This window comes from Callithrix jacchus, chromosome 9 (genome assembly GCF_049354715.1).
Source record: "Callithrix jacchus isolate 240 chromosome 9, calJac240_pri, whole genome shotgun sequence".
In the NCBI taxonomy this organism is placed as follows: Eukaryota; Metazoa; Chordata; class Mammalia; order Primates; family Cebidae; genus Callithrix; species Callithrix jacchus.
The window spans coordinates 68,299,930-68,320,724 of record NC_133510.1 but is presented as its reverse complement, the minus strand read 5'-3'; the positions used below and the strand labels follow the sequence as shown (position 1 = coordinate 68,320,724).

At 41.3% G+C, this 20,795-nt stretch overlaps 1 protein-coding gene and 1 pseudogene across 15 annotated transcripts in view; both read right to left on the bottom strand.

Annotated features, from left to right (window-relative positions):
* The window catches only part of TFCP2 (transcription factor CP2), a 62,077-nt gene that overhangs the window by 26,220 nt on the left and 15,062 nt on the right, over positions 1-20,795 (bottom strand). The gene's annotated exons all lie outside the window — the stretch shown is intronic.
* LOC144577618 (prohibitin 1 pseudogene) lies at positions 4,098-5,190 on the bottom strand (annotated as a pseudogene).

Sequence of the window (20,795 nt, the reverse complement as noted above, 5' to 3'; positions counted from 1 at the left end):
ACAATGGACTACTCAGCAAAAAAAAAGGAATGCAACATGGATGAATCTCACAGATACAATGATTGACAAAAAAAGCCAGACACAAAGAATGCATAATGCATGGTTCTGTTTATATGACATTCAAAAACAGGCAAAGCCAAAGAGAACAATGGTTTCCTGTTGGGGCAAGGGATGACTTGGAAGGTATATAAGGGGACTTTCTGGGGAGATAAAAATGTTTTATACTATGATAGGTGTGCTACATAGTTGTAACTGTAACAGCTTATTTTTGCATCTCAGTGTATATGAATTTTACCTAAAAAAAAATTATTGAGTAGAGGATGGGGAATGTGTAGATGTATAAATGGTAAAAGAAGGCCAGGTGTGGTGGCTCATGCCTGTAATTCCAGCACTTTGGGAGGCAACGCAGGCGGATCACTTGAGGCCAGGAGTTCAAGACCAGCCTGGCCAACATGGTGAAACCCCATCTCTACTAAATAAAAACCAAAAATTAGCTGGGTGTGGTGGCACATGTCTGTAATCCTAGCCATGTGGGAGGCTGAGGCATGAGAATAGCTTGAGCCAAGATTGTGCCACTGTACTCCAGCCTGGGCGACATTAGCGAGACTGGGGCAAAAAAAAAAAAAAGCTAAAAGAGTAGTAGCATCTTGATGACTTCTAAAGCAAGGTGATGAATACAAGAGGGTTCATCATATTATTCTGTTTACTTGGTATATGTTTGAAATTTTCCACAGTAAAGTTGTTTTAAAAAAGAAAAAATATGTATAGGCCACAGGGTACTTCTAGGTACAAAAAAAAGAAACAGGGTACATGAAATAAAATAAACAATTAAGATTCCCCCAAAAGGTTAGAAGTCAGGAATCCAGTGATTTTTTTTTTTTTTTGAGGCGGAGTCTTGCTCTGCCTCCCGGACTTGAGTGCAGTGGTGCGATCTCCACTCACTGCATCCTTTGCCTCCTGGGTTCAAGCAATTCTCCTACCTCAGCCTCCCGAGTAGTTGGGACTACAGGCAGGTGCCACCACCCCTGGCTAATTTTTGTATTTTTAGTAGAGATAGAGTTTCATCATGTTGGCCAGGCTGGTCTCAAACTCCTAACCTCAAGTGATCCACTTGCCTCAGCCTCCCAAAGTGCTAGGATTACAAGAGTGAGCCACGGCACCCAGCCAAGTGATTCTTGTTAATATTCCCCATGTTCAAAATGGAATACATTGAAACTTTTACCTATAATTTAAATATTACGCTTATAAAGAGACCAAAATGCCTTTTTTTACCATCCACAGATGAAAAAGCAATTCTTTATGTAAACCTATATCCCTCACCAGTATATACATTTTCACTAATATATCAGATTACAGGGTCACTACCTTCAGGCAAAGACACTATTGACAAAAAGTTGACTGCCCTCATGTGAATTTTACAGACAATATTATAAATTCTTACTGTAAAATAAAACAAGTAGTAAATGTTCTGATTATTGACTTCACACGCAGGTAAAAAATAATTTACTGCCATGAAAACTAAAAAAAGGAGTGGTGGAAGAGAAGAAAATTTTTCTTTCTGCTAATGTCTGAATAACAATACATTATTATTTGAATCCAGTAAGACTACAGGCAAACCAGTTTTCATGAAGAAACAGTTGTTTTTTTTTTTTTTTTTGAGATGGAGTTTTGCTCTTGATACCCAGGCTGGAGTGCAATGGCACAATCTCAGCTCACCGCAACCTCCGCCTCCTGGGTTCAGGCAATTCTCCTGCCTCAGCCTCCCGAGTAGCTGGGACACCATGCCCAGCTAATTTTTTGTATTTTTAGTAGAGACGGGGTTTTACCATGTTGACCAGGGCGGTCTCGATCTCTTGACCTCGTGATCCACCGGCCTCGGCCTCCCAAAGTGCTGGGATTACAGGCTTGAGCCACCGCATCCGGCCCAAGAAACAGTTTTCTAATCATTAAAAAATATTTCAAAGGCCAGAAACACAGAAGGCACTTCCTTTTCCTTCAGCTTTACTCACATGGGTTAAGAGTGGAAAATGTTGAGGGAATCCTTCTTCCTGTCCATATTAATTTGTCACATGAAACATATTATTGTTCCCTTGAGACTATTTAAAACTGTAGAAACAGAGTTTTCTAAAAAATCACTGTGTTCTAGTTCTTTTATTTCTCAAGATCAGGAAGTTACCAGTGCTCCCATAATAAAAAGTATAGAAAATAAAGCAAAACACCACAAAACTTAAGAAACAAAGTGTTAGCATCTGGAAGTCTTTACTGCCTTATCATTCTCAAATACATCACATCTGATGATTCCTTAAAAGATTAGTGAAGATTACCAGGTAACAAGGCAAATCGGATTTTGAAATGTAGCAACAGTTCAACCTTTACGAATGTATGGTGGTTAGTTTTTCTTCTCAAGTATCACTGCCAACCAAGGTTAATAAATAGCAACCGATCCTAGTCTTCTCAGGATCATGTGGCATTATACATAACCCATGACTAAGCAAAAGACTGTCATCTGGGGCTGGAATTCTAAAGCTGATTCTCAACGTTACCCCTAAAATTAACTCAAAATAGCACAGCCAAACCAAATACACAAGACTATATTTCCTCATCAGAATTTAAGATCTATAAACTCCAAACATATTTCAATTATTCATATTCTTGCTACACCGAATTTCCTTTTAGACTGCTGTGGGAACAAAAGAGTACCTATTCAGTTCCACTTTCCTAGAGATAGAGGCTAAAGGTCACTGTAAATATAATTCTAGGTCCCTATTTATACCAAAACAAAAACAAGCATATCCAGAAACAATTTTGGAAATACAAAAGTCTGCTCTTTCCTCAGGGGTGAGTTCGGATAAGGAAAACCCAAACCCATTCTGGTAGATTCTAAGTACTTGCTGCCAATGTATAATTTAACATTTTATTGTATTTTCTGATTGCTTTACATATTCATTTCTTATTTTTACGTTTTTTGTAGAAATGGGGGTCTTGCTATGCTGTCCAGGGTGGTCTCAAACTCCAAGCCTCAATCCTCCCACCTCTTCTCACAAAGTATTGGGATCACAGGCATAAGCCGACATGCCTGGATTAATTCATTTCAATGAAACATAAGCTATTTGAAAGGAAGACTTCTCTTTCATGTTCTTAGCAAATATTGATTCATATGATATATACTTTTGTTAAGTAAAAAATTATAGGAGGCCACTAGACTCCTATACGAGGCCCCAACAGACCAGACTACAAATAAAAATGGAGTCGTTCATGTTAAGTTCTACATCCTTAAACCTAGACTAAGCTATCTGATCTTCTAAGAAATCAGGAGAGAGAGAACACCTATTTCCCAAATAGGACAGTTTAAATCTTCAAACAGCATGATAATGAAGTTCCCTCTGCTTTAATCCTCACACAAAAATGGTAGCCTGAAGCAACCTAGGTTAACCAACCAGCTACTTTCTTTCTTTCTTTTTTTTTTTTTAGATGGTGTTTCACTCTGTCCACCCAGGCGGGGGCACAGTGGCATGATCAAAGCTCACTGCTGCCTTCAATTCTTAGGTTCAAGGGATCCTCCAGCTTCAGCCTCCCAAGTAGCTGGGACTACAGGTGTGCTCCACCATGTCCAGCTAATTTTCAAATTTTTTGTAAAGACAGGGTCTCATCATGTTACTCAGGCTGGTCTTGAACTCGAGCTCAAGCTCTCCTCTCTTAATGTCCCAAAGTGCTAGGATTATAGGTATGAGCCACCTTGCCCAACTAATCAGTGATTTTTCTTTTTCTTCTTTTTCTTTTCTTTTTTTTTTTGAGACGGAGTTTCACTCTTGTCACCCAGGCTGGAGTGCAATGGCGCGATCTCGGCTTACCACAACCTCTACCTCCTGGGTTCAAGCAATTCTCCTACCTCAGCCTCCCGAGTAGCTGGGACTACAGGCGCATGCCACCATGCCCAGCTAATTTTTGTATTTTCAGTAGAGATGGGGTTTCACCATGTTGACCAGGATGGTCTCGATCTCTTGACCTCGCGATCCACCCACCTCAGCCTCCCAAAGTGCTGGGATTACAGGCGTGAGTCACCGCGCCCAGCCTTTTTGTTTTTTAGAGATCTGAAGTGATTTTACTTTTATTGCCTTCACTTTAAGTCAATCACGAAATTTCACAGTGATTTCTGAGGTAGGGAGAGAAGGAAGGCTGTGTTAAGAGTCATCGGGGCTGTGGCCTAGTCACCCTGTGGAGCTGCAGGTAGGGTGGGTTCTCACTGGGGCAGCTGGAGGAGCAAGGACTGCCCTGCTGGCAGGTAGGTGATGTTCTGAGAGTGTGAGAGCTGGTACATGATGTCCTCCGCGGCTTCCAGCTTGTGCAGCTCGATCCGGCCATCCCCCGCAGTGGCCAGTGAGTTGGCAATCAGCTCGGCTGCCTTGGAGTCGCCCTCAGCAGAGATGATGGTCGCCTTTTTCTACTCAGCCTTTTCCACCACAAATCTGGCCCTCTCTGCTTCCTGCTGAGCCACCTGTTTGGCTTCCACCACTTCTGTGAACTCCTTCCCAAAGGTCAGATGCGTCAAGGACACATCATCCAGGATGAGCTCAAAGGTGGCTGCTTGCTCCGTCGCTCACTTGCCTGAAGACCCACCATCTCTCGGTGATTAGCTCTCCAGCACCAAAGTGAGCCACCACTGACTTGAGGATCTCTGTAGTGATGGACAGAGAGGACTGCAGTACAAGCTCATCATAGTCCTCTTCAATGCTGGAGAAGATGCGAGGAAGCTGGCTAGCAAGGGGCCGGAAAAGGATGCACAGTGTGAGGTTGACATTCTGTCAATCTTTGCCACCAGCAATGACTGGCACATTATGTGATCAAGAAGAGTAGTCAAAGAGAATTAGTTTCTGTACCCATGGGATGACAAAGTGAGTCCCTTCCCCTACCACAATGTCCTATTATTTTTGTCCTGGAACCGGTTGAAGATGACAGTTCTGTGCCCAGCATCTACATTATATAAGGCAGAGTTCACCACGCCTCCTGCAAGAGCTAAGGCCAGGGCAAACTTACAATGGACTGAAACACTTTGGCAGCCATGGTTTCTTCTGCTGGACCCTCTCACACCTGCTTCCATTCTGACCTCTAGATGAATCAATCAGTTATTTTTCTATTGTTCTGTCTCCCTCTCCCAGCCTTACAAGAAAAAATAACTCTGAAAAGTAACCAATACACTCTGTTCTTTGCTTCTGCTTTCTTTGGTCCTTCTGTCTAACCTCTTCTGCTCAGCTCACTGGAACAATTACTCTGTTCTATGGATGATGTCTTGCTCAATTCTAGAATCACAAATAAAGCCACTCGGGATGTTTACATTTGCTGTAGTTCTGTCCTTTGACAGGTTGTTTGCATTCACCATAATACTCAGCACTGAACAATACTCGGCTATCATTTCAGAATTTTTGATCTTATCCTATCTCTGATCAAAATATAAAGATATAGAAATCACACCTGTTAAAAGGATAAGTTGAGTATATGTTAAAAATGTACACCCTAAATGGAAATCCACACCTGAGCATGGAGACACAGCAGAAAGCAACTGAGTGAAAGTAAGAGGAACAATATCGGGAGTGATCTAGGATTCCACAAAGAGCTGTTTCATGGTCCCCTGAGGTATAAATTACCCTCTTGAGAAGAGGCAGCCCCTGAACGGTCTCTCCTAGTTCATAACTATGGTTTAGCTTTCTTCCTTCAGGCCTACCAGCTGTTTGAGATGCTCTGTTCTAGAAAGAGCCTAGAAAAGGGAGAGGGAGAGGATTGAAGAGTGCTACCTTGAGTAAGAAAGGCAGTAGATAGCATCTAAGGAAGCTAGAAACTAACTTGAGACAAGAAGATAACTTCAATGTCCCTATTTGTAACCCCCACTTAGCCTCCACTAAATGATGAAAATAAAGCATTTGAAATAAAAGCATACTAACATCCCTATGCTAGCTACAGCCTGGAAGGGCAACTGCTGAAGAGACTACACCCTACTCTGAGGCCAGCTTCAAAAGAAAACAATATTTGGCAAACAATTGGTCATAACAACTTTAAGAAAATAGACTGATTTTCTGGGATTTGTGGGAAGGATGTAGGTCAAATCAGGAAGGAGACCTGGCAAGGAGAGATGGCCCTACGGTTTTACCATAAAGATAGTGAGATGTCCTAACTATCTAGTAAAGGCGAAAATGGCTTACCTTCTGTCACAAATAATGATAAAAGATTTCTGCTACTGAAAGATCTCATTCAACTAACAAGCAGCATATATGATTTTTAAAATTTGCCTTGCAAATTATTCTATCATCCAGAAGGTATAAGAAATGAGTAGAATGTTAATTTGGAACCTAATTTGAATTAAAAAAATTGATCAGAAAAGAAGTAGTGGAAGCCTCCAAAAGAAAACATCCAAGGCAGACAGGCAGGCAGACCGGCAAGGTGCACAGCTAGATGTAGCAACTAGACACCGAGAACAGGCTTCAACCAGTCAAGGAGACAGGACCTTAGGCCATGGTGTGAGGTGCTAAAAGGGAAGACAACAGGATTAAGGTTCTCAAAAATGAAATTCTGGCAAATCTCACATTATGAGATAGAGGTGGAAAAAAGAGGGGGCTTATCTAAAGAGACGAGCTGGAAAGCTCACCAATCAACTCAGACAGGCATGCACGACATATATAAAAAGAAAGAAACTATTTTTACAAATTGCACTGATGTGTCATCAAAAAGGAAGCTGAAGCTGAAGCCCAGGATGTGCTGAGACTTGCAAAAAAGGTAAGGAAGGCACAGGCCCACTCTTTGATGTCAATGGCATATTATTAATTAATATAAAGCAGAGACAGAACATCTCAATCCCTGTTTTTCTTCTATCTTTTCTGTCAAGAAAAATCACCTTGAAAGTAGAAAGAAAAGAAAAAATATTAGGAAAAGGAGATTAGTGACCAAGATAAATAAGGAGACTATCAAAGGGTGCCTATCTGCTTAAATGAATGAGAACCTCCTGGAAGAATTCTATACCAGAGAATTTGAAGAATCTGCAGATGAGATCCATGAGTGACACTCTGGAAACTCAGACAAACCTTATGATTCTAATAAACCCAAAAATCACATTAGCTTTGTGTGTCTGCAGAAGCAATTTTATTTTTTTTTTTGAGATGGAGTTTTACTCTGCCATCCAGGCTGGAGTGCAGTGATGCGATCTTGGCTCACCACAACCTCTGCCTCCCAGGTTCAAGAGATTCTCCAGCCTCAGCCTGCTGAGTAGCTGGGATTACATGTATGCACCACCACTCCTGGCTAATTTTTGTATTTTAATAGAGATGCGTTTTCACCATGTTGGCCAGACTGGTCTCGAACTCCTGACATCAAGTGATCCACTCACCTCGGCCTCCCAAAGTGTTGGGATTACAGGCGTGAGCCACTGTGCCCAGCCTGCAGAAGCAATTTGCTTTTCTTTCTTTTTTTTTTTTTTTTTTAATTCATCTGGGTGCAGGCGGGCTGAGTCTGAAAAGAGAGTCAGCTGCAATTTTCAAAAAGAAGGGAGATCACATTCTCCGTATCTTATACCAGAGTGATATGATATGCAGGACAAGCAAGACTGCAGAATAGGTTACTAAAAGAATAGTTATTAATAAAAACTAGTATTGGGAACATCTAGAAGCCACAACCAAACTCCATTTTCCTTTTTTTATATGGTTAGGCCAGCAAATGCTATAGGTATGAATATAGTATAGGATTTTAGTAATGGATAAAATAAAGTCTCTCTTGATATCATTGTGCAAGGTGAAAAAATATATAATTTTTTCAACTTAAAAGTTAAGTGGCTTCACAGATGACCATACAACTGTACCTAAAGAGTGCAGCTAGGCCGGGCGTGGTGGCTCATGCCTGTAATCCCAGCACTTTGGGAAGCCGGGTGCGGTGGCTCATGCCTGTAATCCCAGCACTTTGGGAAGCCGGGTGCGGTGGCTCATGCCTGTAATCCCAGCACTTTGGGAAGCCGGGTGCGGTGGCTCATGCCTGTAATCCCAGCACTTTGGGAAGCCAAGGTGGGTGCATAACGAGGTTAAGAGATGGAGACCATCTGGCCAACGTGGTGAAAGCCTGTCTCTACTAAAAATACAATAATTAGCTGGGCATGGTGGCACATGCCTGTAGTCCCAGCTACTTGGGAGGCTGAGGCAAGAGAATCATTTGAACCTAGGAGGTGGAGGTTGCAGTGAGCTGAGGTTGCACCACACTCCAGCCTGGCAACAGAGTGAGACTCTACCTCAAAAAAAAAAAAAAAAAAGAGTGCAGATAAATCTGGAAGAAAGCTCAGTAGACTCCCACAGGGCCCCAGAGCAACCTGTCCTCTGTAACTTTTTTTATAAATGACTTGGATGACAAGGAAATGGAAAAGGAGGATGATCAAATGTGCACATGACAGGAATCTGGGATGGGAAAGTAAATACCCTGTATGACATAATCAACTTTTAACCCTAAGTGGCTGGAATAGGAGGCTAAATTTAAGGGATCCTTTTAATAAGGACAAATATAAAGTCATGAGCTTGGAACAAAAAAATCAACATTAACAACAAAATGGCACAGGACAGTGAGAAATGACTAGGCGTTTTAAAAAGCCTATTTCAAATTTAAAAAGCCTATTTCAAAGAGACAAACAGTGTGGCACAGCTGCCAGAATCACTAATATCAGGTTTCATTAAAAGCAAAGTCTGAATGAAGAAAATGGCATTCTCTGCAAATCAGACTACACTTGAATATGCTTATAACTAAGTGTACAAATTTGAGAGAACGTAAAAAATCTAAGGAGAGAGAGAAGGGTAAGTGAGGTGACCTCACGCCACGTCATATGTAGGGTAACTGAAGGGAAAGAGGATCTTGGTTGTGAGCAAGTAAGTCTTTTTAGTTCTATTCTGCAAAGAGATTTCGATAGCTCAGGGTGGGATGAGTTGACTTCTTTAAAAGGGTCTCCAAATCAGTTCTATGATTTTATTATTCTAAAAAGACTAAATGTTTTGAGACTGTTCAGGTATTAGAAGTTACGTTGGAAGGAAAATGGGCACAGGGAATCTTTCTGGCATGATAAAAATGTTCTAAAATTGGAAGAAAAAAAAAAAAAAAGAAGCTGCATTGGGGCCAGGCACAGTGGCTCACATCTGTAATCCCAGCATTTTGGGAGACAGAAGCAGGACTGCTCGAGATGAGTCATTTGGGACAAGCCTGGGTAAAAAAATAAGACACCACTCTACAAAAAAAATTTTTTTAATTAGCTGGGTATGGTTCTGTGCATCTGCAATCCCAGCTAGTAGGGAGGCTGAGGTAGGAGGACTGCTTGAACCTGGGAGGTGAAGGCTGCAGTGAGCCATGACTGTGCCACTGTACTCCAGCCTGGGCAACAGAGTGAGACCCCATCACAAAAAAAACTATAAACACAAAAACAACATAAAAAAAGAAGCCGTTGGCCAGGCGCAGCGGCTCACGCCTGTAATCCCATCACTTTGGGAGAATGAGGCAGGCGGATCACATGAGGTCAGGAGTTTGAGTCCAGCCTGGCCAACATGTTGAAACACCGTCTCTACTAAAAATATAAAAATTAGCCAGGCATTGTGGCGCGTGCCTGTAATCTCAGCTACTCAGGAGGCTGAGGCAGGAAAATTGCTTGAACCTGGGAGGCAGAGGCTACAGTGAGCCGAGACTGTGCTACTGTACTCCAGCCTGGGTGACAGAGCAAGACTCCATCTTAAAAAAAGAAAGAAGAAAAAAAAAAGCTGCATTGGGCTGTGTTTAGGAATCCTATTTATTATTAGAAATACTAACTGGCATGTAGTGTCCTCTGATATTTTCCATCTGCTATCTTAGAGGGCAGAGCCAAATGATAACTATAAAAGCCTATATACTGGCTAAGCCAACTTGGCTTATAAACCTGTCTATACTTTTAAAAAACTGGCCAGGCACAGTGGCTTATGCCTGTAATCCTAGCAATTTGGGAGCCCGAGGCTGGTGGATCACCTGAGATCAGGAGTTTGAGACCCAGCCTGGCCAACATAGCAAAACCCTGTCTCTACTAAAAATATAAAAATTAGCTGGACATGGTGATGGGGGCCTGTAATCCCAGCTACTTGGGAGGCTGAGGCAGGAGAATCATTGGAACCTGGGAGGCAGAGGTTGCAGTGAGCTAAGATCGTGCCACTGCACTGTAGCCTGGGTAACAGAGTAAGACTGTCTCAAAAAAAGAAAAAAGTAATAATTCTCGAAAAATTATAATAAAGGCATACAAAACATCTAGGCATACTAAATCTTCTGTATACCAAATACAACAGACCCATCAGTGTAGTTTTTTTCTATCACAAACAATTCCTAAAAATGGTATTCTTAGTTAAAGTTAAGATATAAAAGGTTTTCAGTTCTTAGAGAACATCTACATCTTATGAACATCCACTTGGCCAAAGGTGAACTATGCTCAAAGTATAATGAATGACACTCTCAGATCTTCTAACTTGTCTATAAACTAACTGAGTAAAATATATATTGTCTGAAATACCAATAACTCCCTTTAAAAATATTTTTTTTCACTCAGGGTGGCCATGAATGATAACTCTCCTGCTGAAAAGAAAACTTCAGTCATTCAAAGATGTATTACCTATTAAGTCTCAGGTACTACTGTAAATATGAAAAACCACATATTGATTTTTTTAAATAAAATTATTTTATCTTTCCTTTCCTCTTCTTTTTCTGTTCTTTTGGTCTTCAGTGTTTCAGCAACAGTAAATAAATGGTACATCTTTTTACGCTCTTACTACTTTATCATCATAAACACAAAGTTTATGACATCATCTATTCTATTTTGTACTCACTTGTCCCTAACTAATTTACTTAAATTCTTTTTCAGTCATGCCTAACTTACAGCTAAACAGTTGCTAGCTAGTTCCTATCTAACTGCAATAGAACAAAACAGATGCTGAAATAGAGGAACTGGTTGATGGGGAGCGGAAATGAATATAAATAAAGGCTAAATAATCCAAATGTAGTCTTAACATTTGGATTATTTAAACATCATAAAAACTGCCCGAGATTTCATCACTAGGCTGCTAAATGTCCCTTTGGTGGCTAATCTCCAAAGATGGTCTTGGATGATTCATAGTTCTTTGTATTCACACCCTTTCATAGCACTCCCTCCACACCGGATCTGAGCTGGTAACTTGCATTAACAACAAGAATGTGAAAGAAGTAGCAGTGTGCAAGTTCTGGTTTAGGAACTAGTCTTTTTGGTTTTTTTTAAGACAGAGTCTCAAGTGATTCTCCTGCTCCAGCCTCCTGAGTAGCTGGGATTACATGCAAGCACCACCATGCCCGGCTAATTTTTTGTATTTTTAGTAGAGATGGGATTTCACCATGCTGGCCGGGCTGGTCTTGAACTCCTGACCTCGTGATCCGCCTGCCTCGACTTCCCAAAGTGCTGGGATTATAGGCATGAGCCACCGTGCCGGCCAGGACTAGTTTTTAAGAATTGCTAGCTTTTACCTTTGCACTTTTTGGGAACTGCTAGTAAGAAGTCTGGCTACTCTGCTGCAGCAACCACATGGAGTGGCTAAGTGGAGAGGGAGAGACCCTGAGACTATATGGAGAGAGCGAGGTCCAGCCAACTCAGTGTCTCAGCAGAGCCCAGCACCAAACATGTGAGTGAGCTATCTTGAATGTCCCAGCCTGGGCCTCAAAATGACTGCAGCCTCAGCCTGCTGATACTACGTGAAGGAGAACTGCACAATCAACCCACAGATTCATGAGAAGCCATTGTTGTTTTGAGCCACAAAGTTTTTGTGGGTGGTTTGTTATGTAATAAAATAGTGGAACAGTCTCTAATTCCAAAGCTTCTAAAGAATTATTTGTTCTGCAACAAAACTTCTAGTAATGGTGAATATGAAAAGGAAAATACTAAGTCAACCTTACTCAGAACAGTTCAACTGAAAAAAAAAGGTACATTCCAGGCCACATGCGGTGGCTCACGCCTGCAATCCCAGCACTTTGGGAGGCCGAGGCGGATGGATCACAAGGTCAAGAGATCGAGACCATCCTGGTCAACGAGGTGAAACCCCGTCTCTACTAAAAATACAAAAATTAGCTGGGCATGGTGGTGCGTGCCTGTAGTCCCAGCTACTCGGGAGGCTGAGGCAGGAGAATTGCTTGAACCCAGAAGGCAGAGGTTGCGGTGAGCCGAGATCATGCCATTGTACTCCAGTCTGGATAACAAGAGCAAAACTCCATCTCAAAAAAAAAAAAAGGTACATTCCAAAAGCTACTGTATGACATTTAAGAAAAAATAAACAACAAAGCACAAAACCATCTCACATTACAATATGACATCTCATAAATTACCTTTTAAAGCAAGTTAATGCTATAAAGCCTTGAACTACATTGCCAATAAAATATACCTATTTTGACTCTCTCTCTTTTTTTTTTTTTTTGGTTGAGATAGTCTTGCTCTGTTGCCCAGGCTGGGGTACAGTGGTGTAATCACTACTCACGATAGCCTCAGCCTCTTGGCTCAAGCAATCCTCCCACCTCAGCCTCCCCAAAATGATGGAACTACTGATGTGTGCCACCACGCTCAGCTAATTTATATTTTTTTTGTAGAGATGAGGCTTTGCAATGTTGCCCAGACTGAGACTGGTTTCAAATTCCTGGACTAAAGCAATCTGCTGCCTTGGCCCCACAAAGTGCTGGGATTACAGGCATGAGTCATCATGCCCAGCCCTTGTTTTCACTCTTTAAGTAAAGAAGCAGTGTTGGCCAGGCATGGTGGCTTACACCTATAATCCCAGCACTTTGGGAGGCTGAGGCAGGCAGATCAGTTGAGGTCAGGAGTTTGAGACCACCCTGGCCAACATGGTGAAATGCTGTTTCTAATAAAAATACAAACATTAGCCTCGAGTGGTGGCACACAGCTGTAATTTCAGCTACTTGGGAGGCAGAGAGGCAGGAGATCATTTGAACCCAGGAGGTGGAGGTTGCAGTGAGCCAAGATTGTGCAACTGCACTGCAGCCTGGGTGACAGAGCAAGACCCTGCCTCAAAAAAAAAAAAAGAAGCAGTGTTAAAGAACGTGAACAAAATGGCCAGATCCAAAAATTAGGCAACTGGGTAAGAAAACAAACAAAAAATGTATAAGAGAGAAAAAGGAGAATATAAATGTGTGTAACAATCAGTCTAGCCCTAATTAGAGGAATGATGAAACAACCATCTCCTTTCTTCCATCTTGTCATATGCTCTTTAGTTTTGTGGCTTAAATATCTTATAATACCATTCATATTAAGTAAGCCATTTTATATTCAGACCCAGTAGACACGTACATATGTTTGTGCGTCTACAAAACTGAGAACAGTTTCACAAAACAATATATATTAATTTCAGTATTTTTCATTCTTTTTTTTTTTTTTTTTTTTTGAGACAAGGTCTGGCTCTATTGCACAGGCTGGAGTGCAGTGGCACGATCTTGGCTCACTGCAATCTCTGCCTCCTGGGCTCAAGCCATTCTCCCACCTCAGCCTCCTGAGTAGCTGGAACTACAGGCATGCACCACCACGCCCAGCTATTTTTTTTTTTGTTGTATTTTTAGTAGAAATGGGGTCTTGCCATGTTGCCCAGGCTGTCTTGAACTTGTGAGCTCAAGCGATCCACCAGCCTCAGCCTCCCAAAGTCCTGGAATTACAAGTGTGAGCCACCACGCCTGGCCTTGGTATTTTCTATTTGACTTAATTTTAAATGTTTTCTACAATGTGAAGTTTGGAAAAAACACTGCCCTAGTCTTTCATGCCCCTTAGAACTTTGTACTCAATTAAATCAAGTTTATTTACAGTTCCTTTAACAGTATTTTAAAAGTGAACATAATAAAAGACAAGTCTAAAAGATCATACTGTAATTCAGCTACTTAGGAACAGGAATGATATCCACTAAAATGTATAATCAAACAAATACGGGTTGGGCACTGTGCTGATGCCTATAATCTCAGCACTTGGGAAGCAGGAGGATCGCCTGAACCCAAGGGTTCAAAACCAGCCTGGGCAATGTAGTAGGACCCTGTGTCTATAAAAAAAAAAAAAATATAAAAATTACCCAGGCATAGTGGTGCGTACCTGTAGTCCCAGCTACTCAGGAGGCTGAGGTGGGAGGACTGCTTGAACCCTGGAGGTTAAGAAGTTGAGGCTGCAGTGAGCTGTCACTGTGCTGGGCAACAGAGCAAGAATCCTTAAAAAAAAAAAAAGACTCAGTCTCCAAAAAAAAAAAAAAACAAAAAAACTACAATTCAAGGCAGGGCACAGTGGCTCATACCTGTAACCCTAGCATTTTGGGAGGCCAAGGCAGGCGGATCCCTTCAGGTCAGGAGTTTGAGACAGCCTGACCAACATGGTTAAACCCTGTCTCTACTAAAAATACAAAAATTAGCCAGGTGTGGTGATGGTCGCCTGTAGTCCCAGCTACTTGGAAGGCTGAGGTAGGAGAATGAACCTGGGAGGCGGAAGTTGCAGTGAGCCAAGATGGTGCCACTGTACTCCAACCGGGTTAACAGAGGGAGACTCCATCTCAAAACAAAACCAAAAACAAACAAAAAAACCCCACTCCACTATAATTACAATTCAGATCCTGCTTTTTAAGTCAGAATGTATTTAGAAATAAAATCGTTTGCAAATCATCTTGTGCTGTATTTGTATATTATATTACTAAATTCAAGTCAGGTATGTATGAAAGGCATCTAAACAGCATTGGCTCTCAATCTTAGCAGCACATTAGAATCACCTGGGGAGTTTTAAAAAATCCCTTCCACACCGTATCCCATGTCAACTAAATCCAAATGGGAGGAGGGATTGGTGAGCTTAATTACTCAGTGCTATGTATTGATAAACTAAGATAATGAATGGGTTTGATCTCTATGTCATCTAGGATGACCAGCTTTTGATAGCAAGACTTGACTTTACAGAGGTCTTCAGTGAAGTATCTTGAAACGTTACCACAAAGGGTTAGCGAATTTGTTCAGGTCTACACATACCCATCACCACTACTAGGGAGAAAGCAGTCTGACGTATCAGTATATCCCTTCAAAACCTTTTCTTCTTTTTTGAATTCATCAAATAGTCTTTGAGCACTTGCTATGTGCTCAAAGCACAGACCCTGTTTTAGGTGGCAGGAATATAGCAATAAACAAGTTAAAGAAGGTTCCCTGGGCTGGGCGAGGTGGCTCATACCTGTAATCCCAGCACTTTGGGAGGCCAAGGCAGGTGGATCATGAGGTCAGGAGTTTGAGAGCAGCCTGGCCAACATAGTGACACTACGTCTCTACTAAAAATAAAAAAAAATTTAAAAATTAGCCAGGTCTGGTGGCAGGTGCCTGTAATCCCAGCTACTCTGGAGGCTGAAGCAGGAGAATCGCTTGAATCCAGGAGGCAGAGGTCATTGCACTCCAGCCTGGATGAGTCAAAAAGAGAAGGTTCCCTGACAGAGCATAATATCATTGTCATCTAAATTTAGATTTCTATCTCTTCACAGCAATACCACACTAAATTTTTCTCAAACCCCTATTGTTTTCTTCCTCTCCAGCTCACTGTCTTTACAGTATTACTAATACTCAAGGAAGCACAAAGAAATTATTTAAAAATATATAGTAAAAATGACATAACTTGAAAAGACCTAGTATGTTTATAGCAGGTGTTTTATGCAACTGCCCTGAGTAGCTTACCTCCATTCCCCTCCAGTTCCAAAGCAGGAACATGGAAACACAAGTTAGCAGTAGATAAAAACTATACCATATGCTGGATGCAGTGTAATCCTGCCTGTAATCCCAGAACTTTGGGAGGCCAAGGCAGGTGGATCCCTTGAGGTCAGGAGTTCGAAACTAGCCTGACCAAGATGGTGAAACCCTGTCTCAACTAAAAATACAAAAAAAAAAAAAAAAAAAAGACAGGCATGGTGGCACACACCTGTAGCCCATAGTCCCAGCCAGCTGAGAGGCGGAAGCAGAATTGCTTGAACCTGGGAGAGGAGGCTGCAGTGAGCTGAGACTGTGCCACTGCACTTCAGCCTGGACAACAGAAACTCTGTGCCTGTGTTTGAGACTCTGCCTCAAAAACAAATGAACAACAAAAAACTATACCATATCTGTATTTTATGCTGTCCCTCATAGAGATAGCTGTTATTTGATAGTCTTTCTTTGGGGATACTAATTCCGGAACTTTTTCCCAGATGTCAAAATTGGGCTTAATGTTCTTTTTTTTTTTTTTTTTTTTGAGACGGAGTTTTGCTTGTTACCCAGGCTGGAGTGCAATGGTGCAATCTCGGCTCACCATACCTCCACCTCCTGGGTTCAGGCAATTCTCCTGCCTCAGCCTCCCAAGTAGCTGGAATTACAGGCATGCGCCACCATGCCTGGCTAATTTTTTGTGTTTTTAGTAGAGACGGGGTTTCACCATGTTGACCAGAATGGTCTGGATCTCTTGACCTCGTGATCCGCCCTCCTCGGCCTCCCAAAGTGCTGGGATTACAGGCGTGAGCCACCGCGCCCAGCGGGGCTTAATGTCCTTTAAGCACTTTAAGTAATGCTTCTGGAGTACAAATCTTTCTATTTCTTCAGCACAATTATGAGATCAGTTTAGATCACTTGCAATATGCCAGATGTACATTTCATTACATACATCTTAAAGTTTACCAAAAAATGAAGCTGATTTCCCTTTTTTCTCCTCAAGTCTTTGAGTCTCTTACATTTCTACTCTGCTGAATTATTTGCCAACTATGAATTAATTACATCTACCAGAAATGTGCTTTTATTTTCCTTTAGCTTATAAAGTCACTAAATACATCTAATTTCTGCTAACCTTATTTTATTTGGAAGCTGAAAAGCATCTATGTAAAATACAAATTTACTGCCAGGGAACTTGTAAGATATTAAAAATTTAATCAAAGAAATCTGAATCAGCAAAACCCTACCTCAGGAGATTTACCAGATACAGGCCTACCTTCTCAGTTTTGTTCCATACTTTATAGGATTAGCTCTTACCAGCCTACAAACCTCATTAAAACATTGCTAATTGAAAACATCACCTGTGGCATCATTAGTACTAGGCTCTTTTATTACATTTCTAAAATCACTGGGCAGGAAGATCTCTATCTCGATCTCTTGACTTTGTGATCTGCCTGCCTTGGCCTCCCAATGTGCTGGGATTACAGGTGTGAGCCCTGCACCCAGCCCTTCTCATACATTTTTAAGCATCTTCTTCCCCTATTAAACCTACAAACCTACCTCTCCTTGAAACCATCTTCTCTTTTGCTCTTGATACAATGAGGGCAAAGTTCCTCCTCCTAGGAAAGACTAATCCTACTAAAAATACAAAAACGCTAGCCGGGCATGGTGGTGGATGCCTGTAATCCCAGCTACCTGGGAGGCTGAGGCATGAGAATCACTTGAGGCTGAGGCATGAGAATCGCTTGAACTTGGGAGGCAGAGGCTGTAGTGAGCCAAGACTGAGCCACTGCACTTCCAGCCTGGGCGACACAGCAAGACTCCACTCAAAAAAAAAAAGTAATGACATAAATTTCTTTTTTAATTTTAAAATTTAAAAAGAGATGGAAAACCTTTGTAGTAAAGCAGGTAAATCTCATCTAAACACAATGTCCATCATAAGAGACTTAGAATGAAAGGGAAAGTAAAGAACAGTAACAACTGACCAACTCTGAGACAAAGAGAGAAGATCTGGAAGACGGACAGGTGATAATTGAAGTGGGGAGAAATTAAGGGAAAAAAAGTCCTGAAAAAGCACAGCAAACAACAACAAAAGGGCCAAAACTGGTCTCAATGAAGAGACTCAGGTCTCAACGAAGAGAGATCGTTGCCTCAGGAACTGCTACACTACTTGCCTTTTTTTTTTTTTTTTTTTTAAATGGAGAGATAGTTCATTCATTCAACAAATCAGTGCAAACTACTTATTGGGCACTATTCTAACGGTAGGCAGAGAGCAGAGAACAAAAGAAAATCCCCTTTTTTTTAATGAAGCATGAAGTTGGGGAGAGAAGCCAACAAATAAATTACAAATCAGATGTTAGGGAAAAATAAAGCAGAGAGAGTAAAGAAAGCAAGGAATGCTGGTGAGGTGAAGGAGGCTCTTGCTATTTTACATAAAGGAGGTTAGAAGGCCTCCTAAAGTGACATGTGAACAGAAACGTAGAGGAAGGAAGGAAGAAACACAGAGGAACGTTTCGGGAAGAGTAACAGCAAATGCAAAGACACTGAGGTGGGAATGGAGCCCCAACATCAGGTGCAGCTGCAGCAGAGCAAGCCGGGAGAAGAGTATATAAAATGGTTGGAGAAGCAGACCATATGGATCCTTGCCAAACCCGTGGCTTCTATTCAAAGTGAGATGTGGGAACGATCCAAGATGGCCGATCGCTTACATCTCAGGATTGCAGCTCCCAGTGAAACCTCAGAGAACGAGAGGATGCCACACTTTCAGACAAATTTTGGTCACTCACGGAGCAGAAGATTCCCAGTGGAGGAGCCACACGGGTCGCCAGCACGACTCTTGTGGCCGGCGCAGAGGTTGTGCCAGCACCTCGGCATGGCAGCTCTAGGTGCAGAGTAAACGGGACTGGTTCTCCGTCTGACCGAGGTTTGGAGCTCCAGGAAGGCAGAGTCACCTATTACGGATTCAAGAAGGAAGCCAGACTGGAGATTCCTGGGCAGAAAAGCACCATCAATCTTAATGCTGCTGTTTTGGCCAGTGCAGTGGGTTGCTCATATTTTGGCCCTGGGAATTAACAACTTGGACGTCCACTCAGAGACCTGATTTGAAAGTTGGTAATTACAAAGATGACAGGTGGATAAATTTACAATGATGGGAAGAAACCAGCGTAAAAACGCTGAGAATACTCAAAATCAGAATGCCTCTCTCTCTCCAAAGAGGATCACAGTTCCTCATCAACAAGGGAACAAGACTTGATGGAGAACAAGCGCATCCCAATAACAGAATCAGGCTTCAGAACATGGATAAGAAGAAACTTCTGTGAGTTAAAAGAACATGTTGTAGCCCAATGTAAAGAAACTAAGAACTTTGAAAAAAGGTTTGACGAAATCCTATTGAGAATAGACAACTTAGAGAGGAATATAAGTGAATTAATGGACCTTGAAGAATACAATGCAGGAACTCCGAGAAGTATGCACAGGTTTAAACACTCGAATTGTTCAAACAGAAGAAAGGATATCAGAGGTCGAAGTCCAACTTAATGAAATAAAACGAGAAGACAAGATTAAAGAAAAAAGGATAAAAAGTAATGAGCAAAGTCTCCAACAAATGTGGGACTATGTGAAAAGACCAAATTTACATTTGATAGGTGTACCTGAATGCGACAGAGAGAATGAATCCAAGCTGGAAAATATTCTTCAGGATATTATTCAGGAAAATTTTCCTAAACTAGCAAAGCAGGACAATATTCAACCCCAGGTAATACAGAGAACACCACAAAGATATTCCTCAAGAAGAGCAACCCCAAGGCACATAATCGTTAGATTCACCAGGGTTGAAACGAAGGAGAAAATACTAAGGGCAGCCAGAGAGAAAGGTCAGGTTACCCACAAAGGCAAGCCTATCAGACTTACAGCAGATCTCTCAGCAGAAACTCTACAAGCCAGAAGAGAGTGGGGGCCAATATTCAACATCCTTAAAGAACAGAACTTTCAGCCCAGAATTTCATATCCAGCCAAACTAAGCTTCACAACTGAAGGAAAAATAAAATCTTTTATGAACAAGCAAGTACTCAGAGATTTTATTACCACCAGGCCTGCTTTACAAGAGCTTCTGAAAGAAGCATTACACATAGAAAGAAACAACCAGTATTAGCCTTTCTAAAAATATACCAAAAAGTAAAGAGCATCAACATAAAGAAGAATTTACATCAATGAATGGATAAAACAGTTAACATCAAATGGCAGTAATCTAAACTTAAATTGACTAAATCCCCCAATCAAAAGATACAGCCAAAACCCAATGGCATGTTACATCCAGACCCATTTCACATGCAAGGATACACAAAGACTCAAAACAAAGGGATGGAGAAAGATTTACCAACCAAATGGAGAGCAAAAATAAATAAATAAATAAAAAGCAGGAGTTGCAATTCTCGTATCTGATAAAATAGATTTAAAGCAACAAAGATATAGTGGTAAAAGGATCAATGCAACAACAAGAGCTAACGATCCTAACACCCAGATACATAGAGACTTAGACTCAATGAGACAGAAAATTAATAAGGATATCCAGGACTCGAACTCAGATCCGGAACAAGTAAACTCAATAAATATTTATAGAGCCCTCCACTTTAAATACACAAAATATACATTCTTGTCAATACCACATCACACCTATTCATAGGTTTAAATGAAACATTGATTGGCCATTATTAACACCCGTTTTTTTTAGAATAAAGCAACATTTCTGTTCTCTCTCCCTCTTTTTCTTCCTCTCCTTCACTCCTTTTTTTTTTCTTTCTTTCTCTCAAAACAAAAACTAAAACAAAAAAAAGTGAGACGTGAAACTACTGGACACTTTTCTTTCTCTCTTTTTTTTTTACTGGACACTTTTCAGGAGAAAACTGGCATGATCTGATGAACGTTTTAAAGAACGTGATCATATAATTTATCACTAAGACAGGTATACTTAGTGAGTGAAGAAGGGTGATATTAATAGTTACCTTAGGACAGTATTAACAAGACCTAGTTTTAAAAGTCTTCTCTGTGTGCAAGTCATTGTGAAGGGGTTTCTCCTGGCC